Here is a 13,135-nt window from a genome sequence, read left to right on the forward strand (position 1 = left end):
CCAGGCAAGATGGTACTTTCCTACAGCTATCCCCTCACAACACCATTTTCCAGTCAAGGATGAGGGGTCTCCTATTTTGTCACTCAATGGGAGTTGGTTACGGCAGAGGGCCAATTGGTTCATCCAGTCTGCAAAGGATAATCTGTTCCCTTACAGCTCTCCCGGCCAGACTGCCCCCTCTTCAGAACGTGCCCATTGGCTCATGCCTCTATCTTGGAGGGAATGTCTTGGATGGCTGGAAAAGGGAGACAGAGAATTGATGCATCTGGAAGAGAGGGTCACTGGATTTAGCTCCCTTCACTTCTTGGTCACCAAGAAGGATGGAAACATGATGCCTGTCTTAGAACTTTGCATTCCAAACCTGTTCATATGGCAGGTGTAGGAGGCTGGCCTGGCTTGTAGTGGGTACCAAGGGGTACTTACACTCTGTGCCAGGTCCAGTTATCCCTTATTAGTGTAGAAGAGGTGTTTCTAGCAGCTTAGGCTGATAGAAGGTAGCTATAGCAGAGCAGCTTAGGCTGAACTAGGAGACATGCAAAGCTCCTACTATACCACTGGTGTCATATGCACAATATCATAAGAAAACACAATACACAGATATACTAAAAATAAAGGTACTTTATTTTTATGACAATATGCCAAAAGTATCTCGGTGAGTACCCTCAGTATGAGGATGCCAAATATACACAAGATATATGTACACAATACCAAAAATATGCAGTAATAGCAAAAGGAAGTAATGCAAGCAATGTAAAGTTACAGTAGATTGCAATAGGAGCACATAGGTATAGGGGCAACACAAACCATATACTCCAAAAGTGGAATGCGAACCACCAATGGACCCCAAACCTATGTGAGCTTCTAGAGGGTCGCTGGGACTGTAAGAAAACAGTGAGGGTTAGAAAAATAGCCCACCCCAAGACCCTGAAAAGTAGGTGTAAAGTGCACCTATATTCCCCAGAGAGCAAAGAAGTCGTGATAGGGGAATTCTGCAAGGAAGACCAACACCAGCAAAGCAACCAAAGTGGATTTCTGGACGAGAGTACCTGTGGAACAAGGGGACAAAGTCCAAGAGTCGCGACAAAGTCGAGATTGGGCAGATGCCCAGGAAATTCCAGCTGAGGGTGCAAAGAAGCTACCACCGGATGGTAGAAGCTGTGGACTCTGCAAGAACGAAGAGGACTAGGAACTTCCCCTTTGGAGGATGGATGTCCCACGTCGTGAAGAAGCTTGCAGAGGTGTTCCCACGCAGAAAGACAGCAAACAAGCCTTGCTAGCTGTAAGGGTCGCGATTAGGGTTTTTGGATGCTGCTGTGGCCCAGGAGGGACCAGGATGTCGCCACTTGGATGAGGAGACAGAGGGGGCGCCCAGCAAGTCAGGTAGCTCTCAGCATCAGGCAGCCCCTGCAGAAGTACTGGAACAGGCACTTGGAAGAGGAGTGAACCGGAGCTCACCCGAAGAAACAAAAGGGAGTCCCACGACGCCAGAGGACAACTCAGAAGGTTGTGCACTGCAGGTTAGAGTCTCGGGGACCCAGGCTTGGCTGTGCACGAAGGAAATCCTGGAAGAGTGCACAGGAGCCGGAGCAGCTGCAAATCACGCAGTACCTAGCAATGCAGTCTAGCGTGGGGAGGCAAGGACTTACCTCCACCAAACTTGGACTGAAGAGTCACTGGACTGTGGGAGTCACTTGGACAGAGTTGCTGAGTTCCAGGGACCACGCTCGTCGTGCTGAGAGGGGACCCAGAGGACCGGTGATGCAGTCTTTTGTTGCCTGCGGTTGCAGGGGGAAGATTCCGTCGACCCACAAGAGATTTCTTCAGAGCTCCTGGTGCAAGAAGGAGGCAGGCTACCCCCAGAGCATGCACCACCAGGAAACAGGCGAGAAAGTGGCAGGAGAAGCGATACAAGGTTGTAGTAGTCGTCGTTGCTACTTTGTTGCGGTTTTGCAGGCGTCCTCAGCATTCAGCGGTCGATCCTTTGGCAGAAGGTGAGGAGAGAGATGCAGAGGAACTCGGATGAGCACTTGCATTCGTTATCCAAAGAATTCCCCAAAGCAAAGACCTTAACTAGCCAGAAAAGGAGGTTTGGCTACCAAGGAAGGAGGATAGGCTAGTACGAAAGGTAAGAGCCTATCAGAAGTAGTCTCTGACGTCACCTGCTGGCCCTGGCCACTCAGAGCAGTCCAGTGTGCCAGCAACACCTCTGTTTCCAAGATGGCAGAGGTCTGGAGCACACTGGGGGAGCTCTGGGCACCTCCCCTGGGAGGTGCAGGTCAGGGGAGTGGTCATTCCCCTTTCCTTTGTCCAGTTTTGCGTAGGAGCAGGGCTGGGGGATCCCTGAACCGGTGTAGACTGGCTTATGCAGAGATGGGCACCATCTGTGCCCATCAAAACATTTCCAGAGGCTGGGGGAGGCTACTCCTCCCCAGCCCTGACACCTTTTTCCAAAGGGAGAGGGTGTAACACCCTCTCTCTGAGGAAGTCCTTTGTTCTGCCTTCCTGGCCCAGGCCTGGCTGGACCCCAGGAGGGCAGAAACCTGTCTGAGGGGTTGGCAGCAGCAGCAGCTGCAGTGAAACCCCTGGAAAGGTAGTTTGGCAGTACCCGGGTCTGTGCTAGAGACTCGGGGGATCATGGAATTGTCTCCCCAATGCCAGAATAGCATTGTGGTGACAATTCCATGATCTTAGACATGTTACATGGCCATGTTCGGAGTTACCATTGTGACGCTATACATAGGTAGTGACATATGTATAGTGCACGCGTGAAATGGTGTCCCCGCACTCACAAAGTCCGGGGAATTTGCCCTGAACGATGTGGGGGCACCTTGGCTAGTGCCAGGGTGCCCACACACTAAGTAACTTTGCACCCAACCTTCACCAGGTGAAGGTTAGACATATAGGTGACTTATAAGTTACTTAAGTGCAGTGGTAAATGGCTGTGAAATAACGTGGACGTTATTTCACTCAGGCTGCACTGGCATGCCTGTGTAAGAATTGTCAGATCTCCCTATGGGTGGCAAAAGAAATGTTGCAGCCCATAGGGATCTCCTGGAACCCCAATACCCTGGGTACCTCAGTACCATATACTAGGGAATTATAAGGGTGTTCCAGTATGCCAATGTGAATTGGTGAAATTGGTCACTGTAGGAGGCTGGACTGGCTTGTAGTGAGTACCAAGGGGTACTTACACCTTGCACCAGGCCCAGGTATCCCTTATTAGTGTAGAAGGGTGTCTAGCAGCTTAGGCTGATAGAAAAGGTAGCTTAGCAGAACAGCTTAGGCTGAACTAGGAGACGAGTGAAGCTCCTACAGTACCACTAGTGTCATATGCACAATATCATAAGAAAACACATTACACAGATATACTCAAATTAAAGGTACTTTATTTTTATGACAATATGCCAAAGTATCTCATTGAGTACCCTCAGTATGAGGATAGCAAATATACACAAGATATATGTACACAATACCAAAATATGCATTAATAGCAATAGAAAACAGTGCAAACAATGTATAGTCACAATAGAATGCAATGGGGGCACATAGGGATAGGGGCAACACAAACCATATACTCTAGAAGTGGAATGCGAACCACGAATGGACCCCAAACCTATGTGACCTTGTAGAGGGTCGCTGGCACTGTGAGAAAACAGTGAGGGTTAGAAAAATAGCCCACCCCAAGACCCTGAAAAGTGGGTGCAAAGTGCACCTAAGTTCTGCAAAGAGCACAGAAGTTGTGATAGGGGAATTCTGCAGGAAAGACCAACACCAGCAATACAACAACGATGGATTTCCAGACGAGAGTACCTGTGGAACAAGGGGACCAAGTCCAAAAGTCACGATCAAGTCGGGAGTGGGCAGATGCCCAGGAAATGCCAGCTGTGGGTGCAAAGAAGCTGCCACCGGATGGTAGAAGCTGTGGATTCTGCAAGAGCGACAAGGGCTAGAAACGTCCCCTTTGGAGGATGGATGTCCCACGTCGTGAAGAGTCGTGCAGAGGTGTTTTCGTGCAGAAGGACCGCCAACAAGCCTTGCTAGCTGCAAAGGTCGCGGTTAGGGTTTTTGAATGCTGCTGTGGCCCAGGAGGGACCAGGATATCGCCACTTGCGTGAGGAGACAGAGGGGGCGTCCAGCAAGACAAAGAGCCCACTCAGAAGCAAGCAGCACCCGCAGAAGTGCCGGAACAGGCACTACGAAGTGGAGTGAACCGGAGCTCACCCGAAGTTGCACAAGAGGGTCCCACGAAGCCGGAGGACAACTCAGGAGGTCGTGCAATGCAGGTTAGAGTGCCGGGGACCCAGGCTTGGCTGTACACAAAGGAAATCCTGGAAGAGTGCACAGGAGCCGGAGTAGCTGCAAAACACGCGGTTCCCAGCAATGCAGTCTAGCATGGGGAGGCAAGGACTTACCTCCACCAAACTTGGACTGAAGAGTCACTGGACTGTGGTAGTCACTTGGACAGAGTTGCTGAGTTCAAGGGACCTCGCTCGTCGTGCTGAGAGGAGACCCAGAGGACCGGTGATGCAGTTCTTTGGTGCCTGCGGTTGCAGGGGGAAGATTCCGTCGACCCACGGGAGATTTCTTCGGAGCTTCTAGTGCAGAGAGGAGGCAGACTACCCCCACAGCATGCACCACCAGGAAAACAGTCGAGAAGGCGGCAGGATCAGCGTTACAAGGTCGCAGTAGTCGTCTTTGCTACTTTGTTGCAGTTTTGCAGGCTTCCAGCGCGGTCAGCAGTCGATTCCTTGGCAGAAGGTGAAGAGAGAGATGCAGAGGAAGTCTGATGAGCTCTTGCATTCGTTATCTAAGGAATTCCCCAAAGCAGAGACCCTAAATAGCCAGAAAAGGAGGTTTGGCTACTTAGGAGAGAGGATAGGCTAGCAACACCTGAAGGAGCCTATCAGAAGGAGTCTCTGACGTCACCTGCTGGCACTGGCCACTCAGAGCAGTCCAGTGTGCCAGCAGCACCTCTGTTTCCAAGATGGCAGAGGTCTGGAGCACACTGGAGGAGCTCTGGGCACCTCCCAGGGGAGGTGCAGGTCAGGGGAGTGGTCACTCCCCTTTCCTTTGTCCAGTTTCGCACCAGAGCAGGGCTGAGGGATCCCTGAACCGGTGCAGACTGGCTTATGCAGAGATGGGCGCCATCTGTGGCCATCAAAGCATTTCCAGAGGCTGGGGGAGGCTACTCCTCCCAGCCCTGACACCTTTTTCCAAAGGGAGAGGGTGTAACACCCTCTCTCTGAGGAAGTCCTTTGTTCTGCCTTCCTGGGCCAAGCCTGGCTGGACCCCAGGAGGGCAGAAACCTGTCTGAGTGGTTGGCAGCAGCAGCAGCTGCAGTGAAACCCCGGGAAAGGTAGTTTGGCAGTACCCGGGTCTGAGCTAGAGACTCGGGGGATCATGGAATTGTCTCTCCAATGCCAGAATAGCATTGGGGTGACAATTCCATGATCCTAGACATGTTACATGGCCATGTTCGGAGTTACCATTGTGACGCTATACATATGTCGTGACATATGTATAGTGCACGTGCGTAATGGTGTCCCCGCACTCACAAAGTCCGGGGAATTTGCCCTGAACAATGTGGGAGCACCATGGCTAGTGCCAGGGTGCCCACACACTAAGTAACTTAGCACCCAACCTTTACTAGGTAAACGTTAGACATATAGGTGACTTATAAGTTACTTAAGTGCAGTGGTAAATGGCTGAGAAATAACGTGGACGTTATTTCACTCAGGCTGCACTGGCAGGCCTGTGTAAGAATTGTCAGATCTCCCTATGGGTGGCACAAGAAATGCTGCAGCCCATAGGGATCTCCTGGAACCCCAATACCCTGGGTACCTCAGTACCATATACTAGGGAATTATAAGGGTGTTCCAGTATGCCAATGTAAATTGGTGAAATTGGTCACTAGCCTGTTAGTGACAATTTGGAAAGAAATGAGAGAGCATAACCACTGAGGTTCTGGATAGCAGAGCCTCAGTGAGACAGTTAGTCATAATACAGGTAACAAATACAGGGCACACTTATGAGCACTGGGGCCCTGGCTGGCAGGGTCCCAGTGACACATACAACTAAAACAACATATATACAGTGAAATATGGGGGTAACATGCCAGGCAAGATGGTACTTTCCTACAGTCACTAGCCTGTTAGTGACAATTTGTAAAGCAGAGAGAGCATAACCACTGAGGTTCTGGTTAGCAGAGCCTCAGTGAGCCAGTTAGGCATCACACAGGGAACTTATACATATAGGCCACAAACTTATGAGCACTGGGGTCCTGGCTAGCAGGGTCCCAGTGACACATAACAAACATACTGAGAACATAGGGTTTTCACTATGAGCACTGGGTCCTGGCTAGCAGGATCTCAGTGACACAGTGAAAACACCCTGACATGTACTCACAAACAGGCCAAAGGTGGGGGTAACAAGGCTAGAAAGAGGCTACTTTCTCACAGCATGGCATGTTTAGAATGCTATCCCTGAGCTACGTCCTGTTGGCCTTGAATTCTGGAGATTGATTGACTTCCCTGACTCTCCAAGGCAATTACTTCCAGCTTACAACCCTCCACACCCACACATACTACTTAAGGTTCACAGTGGGATCTTTCCACCAGTGTTGCCTGTACCTAAAGTCCAGCATAAGGTGTGGAATGCTAGAGCACAGCTGATTCTAATTGTTCCAAGCATCTCATCTTTTCGAAGTCTTACAATTTGGGTTGTTTTTTGCTCAGTAGGGACTGTCAGTGGCTACAACTATGGCGATAGAGCAGCCGTGCATGCTTAGACTTCCATCTTCTTTCCTCCTCTGCACCCAACCAAAGAGAAGGGACAGCTTCATGCCTGAATCTCACCCAAGCTGTGTCCTGTTACAGCCACTGTACAATAACAGGATAGAGCTATTTGCCCAGCTTTTTGAGAGCTTGTCTGAAGGTAAAAGATTTAAGGTGGTGACTAAAATAACTTTCACATTGGGTCAACCTTTGTATTAAAAGCATCTATTTTGATACAAAATAGACCCTCCACATTGCATTTCATGCTCATTCTGTCAGTCCCACGGCTGCTTCCACAGCTCTTTTCAGAGGCCTTCTGTTAGACATGTCAGCCCTAGCGTAGTTTTACCCCAAACCTTTTGCCTGCTTGCCTTCATTTTTTCAGATTGTTTGCTGTATTGGCCATGGGTTTATGAACTTTACAACTGCTGACCAGTGCTAAAGTACTTGTGCTCACTCTCCTATGGTTTGAGTGGCATATACCTGATTGACATATTTAATTTACTTTTAAGTCCCTTGGAGATTGGTATACCATATACCTAGGGCCAATAAGTTAAATGCTAGCAGTGGGCCTGCAACACTTACTGTGCCACCCAAATAAGTAGCACCTTACAACATGTCCCATGTCTGCCATTGCAACCTGAGGCAGTGTCCCACTGCCATGTTGACTTGGAATTCAGAACCCCTTGCCAAGCCTTAAACTCCACTTTTATGACATATAAGTCACCATAGTTACCCTTAGGACACGGTACTGTGTAATTAAAAGGTAAGACATGTATTTTTAAGTTTTACATGTCCTAGTAGTGAACAACTCCCAAATTCATTTTTCACTACTGTGAGGCCTACCCCTCCCGTAGGATAAGATTGGGGATTCTTTATTACATTTAATAAACTGTAATTCCTAAATGAGAAGAGGTGGATATGGCATGTTTGGTACCTATGAATCTGTAATGATAAACCCTCTCTAACGGTAACATTTGAAAATGCTACTTTGAGAAAGTTGGCCTTTTCCTGCCCTTGGCCCTCTGTGTTGGCAGCCTGGCTTAGGTCACATGCCTGGGTGTAACTCACCGTTGAGACGTTGTGAGTTCACCCCAGACAGTCACACAATAGTGGGATTAGCAGACCCTGAATGGCCCATCAAGTGGCAGGATGAGGGTGGGTGGGGATGAGCACAGCCCCACTTGCACCTGAATAGTCCGTGCTCTGGTTCCTCACAATTGGCTTAGCGTCCCTGTATTGTCAGTGCAGCCATCTTGAACACTAGGCAGGGGAGGCAGGAAACTCCTAGTACTTCAAAGGACCTTTCCAGAAACGTCTCCCACCTTCTAGGAGCAGGGTATAAAAATACGGCTGGCAGCCCCAACCTGCGGGAGGACTCTCAAAGGACTGGCTGCTGATGTGACCTGCTGTGCATGCTACTAGTCTGCTGATGTACCTGGAAGGACTGCTTTGCTGCCTGGAGACTGTCTTGAACCCTCAGAGGTCAGCCCTGCATCTTCACCTGCACCCAGGACTTCCAGAAGTAACTCCAAGGGCTAGTTTGCTAACCTCCTTTTCAGAGCCACAGGAACTTAACCAGCTCCACCATCTTGAAACCTCACCTGGACTCAGCCTGAGTGAGTCCTGAACCCTCTAAGAGGTCTCCATCCAATCCTGGACCATTGGTTGTGGTGCTACGTGTGCCTGGATAGCCAATTTCCAAAACTGAGGACTTAGACTTAGACTTAGACTTAAGTGCTGATAAGTAGAGGGGGATGTGCAATGGGCTGGGGTGATGGTGGAGGAATGTCCAGGATTGAGTCCAGTCTATTTGTATCACAGGTGCATTGTCCAAGGGGGAAGTGGAGCAATTGCAGTTCAAGGTGGACAGGGTGACAGAGTGGGACACAAGGGTGACAATCAAGAGAGTCTAATTTCCTGGCGGGGTCTTGGCAATGTTCTCTGGCTTCTGCCTGGATCGCAGAGACTTTTTGCAGGGTGGTTCTACTTCTGCAGGGGGTGGGGTGCTGGTGGCCTGTTGTTCCTGTGGCGGGCCTCCTGTCCACTAGCAGCAGTGGAGGTGGAAGGCTGTTCATCGGTTTGGCCAGTGTCAGGGGCCCGCTGGTGTGCCACTGCCTCCCTCATAGTGTTGGCCATGTCTGCCAGCACCCCTGCAGTGGTGACCAGGGTGGTGTTGATGTCCTTCAAGTCATCCCTGATCCCCAGGTACTGTCCCTCCTGCAGCCGCTGGGTCTCCTGCAACTTGTCCAGTATCTGGCCCATCTTCTCCTGGGAATGGTAGTATGCTCCCAGGATGTCGGTGAGTGCCTCCTGGAGAGTCGGTTCCCTGGGCCTGTCCTCCCCTGTCCCACAGCAGTCCTCCCAGCTTCCCTGTTGTCCTGTGCCTCTGTCCCCTGAACAATGTGCCCACTGCCACTGACCCCAGGAAACTGATTGTCCTGTGTTTGTGGGGTGGCCTGGGGTCCCTGTAGTGGTGGACACACTGCTGATTGACGTGTCCTGGGGACAGAGGTATGGGCCCGCTGGGTGGGTACTGTGCTGGTGTTTCCTGAGGGGGGAGGCTCTGTGGTGGTATGGGACAGTGCCTGGGTTACCGACAGTCCGGAGATCCCTGATGGGCCAGGTTGGTCATCCAGATCCAGGCGTCCAGAGCTGTAGGCCTCTTCTTGGGGTGGACTTGATGTTGCTGGCACCTTCTCTCTGGTGACGTTGGGTGGGGGACCTGTGGGGAAGTAAATGCAGTGTTATTGTTTCTGTGTGTGTCATCTTGTGCATGTGTGTGTTGCCCTATATGGTGGTTATTGCCCTGTCTGCTTTGCCTTGTGTGAGTTGGTATTTGGTGGCTAGGTGATTCTCTCTAGTGTGCATGCTTTAGTGATGGGTGTCTATGCAGGTCTGTGATGGGGGTCCATGCGTTGGTGTTATATGCAGGGCTTGGTATTGGGAGGGGTGTGTTGTGATGGTGGGGTGTGTGTGAGGTGGTGGAGTAATGAGAGTGAGGGTAAGGGTGGGGGTTTGTGATGGCATCTAGGTGGAGGGGGTGATAGTAATAGAGATTTGACTTACCAGAGTCCAGTCCTACTTCTACTCCTGCCAGACCCACAGGATGCATGATTGCCAAGACTTGCTCCTCCCATGTTGTTAGTTGTGGGGGAGAAGGTGGGAGTCCACCACCAGTCCTCTGTACAGCAATTTGGTGTCTTGCTGCTGTGGTACGCACCTTTCCCCGTCGGTCGCTCCACCTCTTCCTGATGTCATCCCTTGTTCTGGGGTGCTGTCCCACGGCGTTGACCCTGTCCACAATTCTCCGCCATAGCTCCATCTTCCTAGCAATGGATGTCTGCTGCATCTGTGATCCAAATAGCTGTGGCTCTACCCGGATGATTTCCTCCACCATGACCCTTAGCTCCTCCTCAGAGAACCTGGGGTGTTGTTGTGGTGCCATGGGTGTAGTGTGCGTGGTGTGGGTGAGGGTGTGTGGGTTGCTGTGTTGGGGTGTGTGATGTAAGGTGCGTGGGTGGTGTATAGGTGATGGTGGTGTGTGTCTGTGGTCATGGTGTCTGTCTTGTGGCAATTGTTTATAGTTGTAAAGGGCTGTGGATAATGTGTGTGTGTGTTTTATAGTGGTGTGTGGGTGTAATGTGTGTATGTGTGTCAGGTGTGTGTTATTCAAATTGTCCAATGTGGTGTTGTTTTGTTAGGTTGTGTGTATTTTGAGCGCAGCGGTATGTAGCGCCAATGGTTTACCACCGTTGGATGTCTGCTGCGGTGATTTGTGGGTCATAATGCTGTGGGCGTAGCTCTGTTGGCGTAACAGTGTAGGCTTGGCTACCGCCAGTTTATCACTGACCTTTGGGCTGGCGGACTTGTGTGTGTGCCTGTATAGTGACAGATTGGTATGTGTGTGTCATAATATGGGTGGTGGTAATCCGCTGCGACGGCGGTTTGTTGGTGGCAGTCAGTATGGTGGTAAGCGGTATTCACCGCCAATGTCATAATGAGGGCCTAAGTCTGAAGGTAAAACATTTCACTGCGGCTTTGGTCCCAAGCTACCCAAAGATGCCTCTTCCTCCTCGGACACTCCTGCAGGCTTGCCCCGCTGAATCTATACCTTCTCAGAGACTTTTTCTTCAAAAAACTTTTAAGTCCTAAGTTAAGCACTGACTTGCCCAATCCACTTTGTATTTCTAAACCGTGCTCCATCACAGTACGCCTTCATTTTTTACTTTGCTTTGGATTAGTGCAGCCATGTGTCCGCTGTTACCGCTTTCTGCTTTTAATCACTATTTTGAACTTTAAACTTTTAAAATTCATAACTCCAGTTCTACTGATTGGATTTTTGTAGTTTTGGTGTCAAATAATTCATTAACATTTTCTCTGTTTTTCTGAATTGGCTTGGCATTTTTAACGTATTGTGTTTTCACTTAATTACTGTTTGTGTGCTCCATAAATACTTTTCTTTTCACATTGCCTCTAAGTTAAGCCTGACAGCCTTTTTGTACCAAGCTGCCCAGGGTTAATCACAGGTTAATTTACTGACTTTTTGTGGTTCACCCGGCAAGGGATTGTAACTGTTGCTTGACCAGGGCTCACACCCCAGTCAACCAACAACCCAGTTTCTCACACCACCTTGTTGCTGACATCTGCTGGAAAGCTGCATGGTCGTCATTTTATCTTTCCTAAGTACTATTGCCTCACAGCTCAGGAATTATATGAAAATAAGGGGTTTTTGGCCCATGTAATCTAAGGATAGGTAAAGCCCAAAGATACAGTGCAAAATGTTTCAAGTACACATTGATGGGTACATTATCTGAGAGATGTTAAATGATTCCTTTGGTTAAATGCCACTGCTGAATCCCACCTCCAGGGAAGGTACTGTTTTGGCAGTCATTCTGTGGGAGGCATATCTTTCTGGAGAAAAATTTACTTATCTTCAGTAATTTTATTTTTAGTGGATTCACAATCTTCCTGCAGATTCCTCTCCACCCTCCCTCATCCCCAATAAGCTAGTATCATAATTAAGGTCCTTAGGTATACAGACATGTGATGGGCTGTATTTGTCACATTTAGTCCTGGCCCCTTGAAACATTAAAACATTTTTATCCAGAGATTTTCATTTATTGATTTGTGTTTTTGTATCATTAGAGAAGTAATTCAGCTTGGATAGACATTGCTGATCTGGGCCGAATGTTTCTGGACAACATTTTTAAAAATGGCGAATGTGTTGCAGTGATGGTGTAATAATTCAGGATCCATGAGACCTAAATACTTCATTATGATGTCAAAACATAGGTTTTGGGGGTCAAGCAGTCTTATAGAGACAGAAAATAACTCCTAAGGGCAATCCTTCTGCCATTTTCCAAAATGGCAGCTATAATACAGGAAGAAGAGACATATAGAAATGAAACAAATAATGTTTTTTAATTTTTTATGTATACACCAAACAATGTTTATGATCTGAATATTTAAAAAAAAAAAATATCACTCCTGTTTTAGACACATTTTCATAGTTCACTTTACTTGTTTTGGCAATCGCTCATGGTACATTTGCAGAATGTTGAATATTTGAGAAGAGTATATTGTGAGAGTCATCTTTTTGTAGCACAGGTTTTGCAAGTACATGTATGTGTAAGTTCTGTGGGTAGAGGCTTTAGACATTTCATATGTTTTAGCACCCCATCAATATCTTCCCAACCAAATTCACATGGATCTTTCTATACATATGCATGATCCAAAACATTTACACATTTTTTGATCAAGTAGAATGCTCTTTTAATGTGTCCACGCACAGAATATGATATTGATGGACGGTCACTTAGTGGGACTGATCTCTTGAACTCAGTGTACCAAAGATCGTCAAATGTGTGACAGTCAAAACTCGTTTTACACACACGCACAAGGTATTTTTCTATCTCTTTAAAGTCACATTCTTCTTCTGTCACAGCAAATCCTTTTAGAAACTTCACAAGTTCAACAGTTAAAGTTCTAGCTTTGTTCCAATTTTGCTCGTAGTGTCATCACCCGTAAGAATATGTGCCTTGATAAGAACACTGGGCATCTCTGGGACAAGCTTCTTGTATATAATATCAAGTGGGATTAAGTGTCTTTTCTCGCCTGTTGTATAACGTATCGATAACTCTGACAATCCTTGACTTTTGAACATTGCAACAAATCTAAGTAGCACAATAATAACATCTGTGTCATTGGACAGTACAAATGACTCGATTGGAACCATTTCGAACAGCCCACTCAACATGTGGCACAACACAAAGGCCTCCTCCAATTTGTTGTTAAATCCTTGAACAATATGTCCAGTTTCTTTTGAATATATCTCTGCAGGCACCAATTCCACTTGCAGT

The 13,135-nt window shown here is 48.2% G+C and overlaps 1 protein-coding gene across 1 annotated transcript in view; it reads left to right on the forward strand.

Moving 5' to 3' along the window:
- The window catches only part of LOC138249528 (ATP-binding cassette sub-family C member 5-like), a 2,567,733-nt gene that overhangs the window by 792,273 nt on the left and 1,762,325 nt on the right, over positions 1-13,135 (forward strand). The window lies entirely within an intron of this gene.

The sequence above is a fragment of the Pleurodeles waltl genome, chromosome 8 (assembly GCF_031143425.1).
Source record: "Pleurodeles waltl isolate 20211129_DDA chromosome 8, aPleWal1.hap1.20221129, whole genome shotgun sequence".
NCBI lineage: Eukaryota > Metazoa > Chordata > Amphibia > Caudata > Salamandridae > Pleurodeles > Pleurodeles waltl.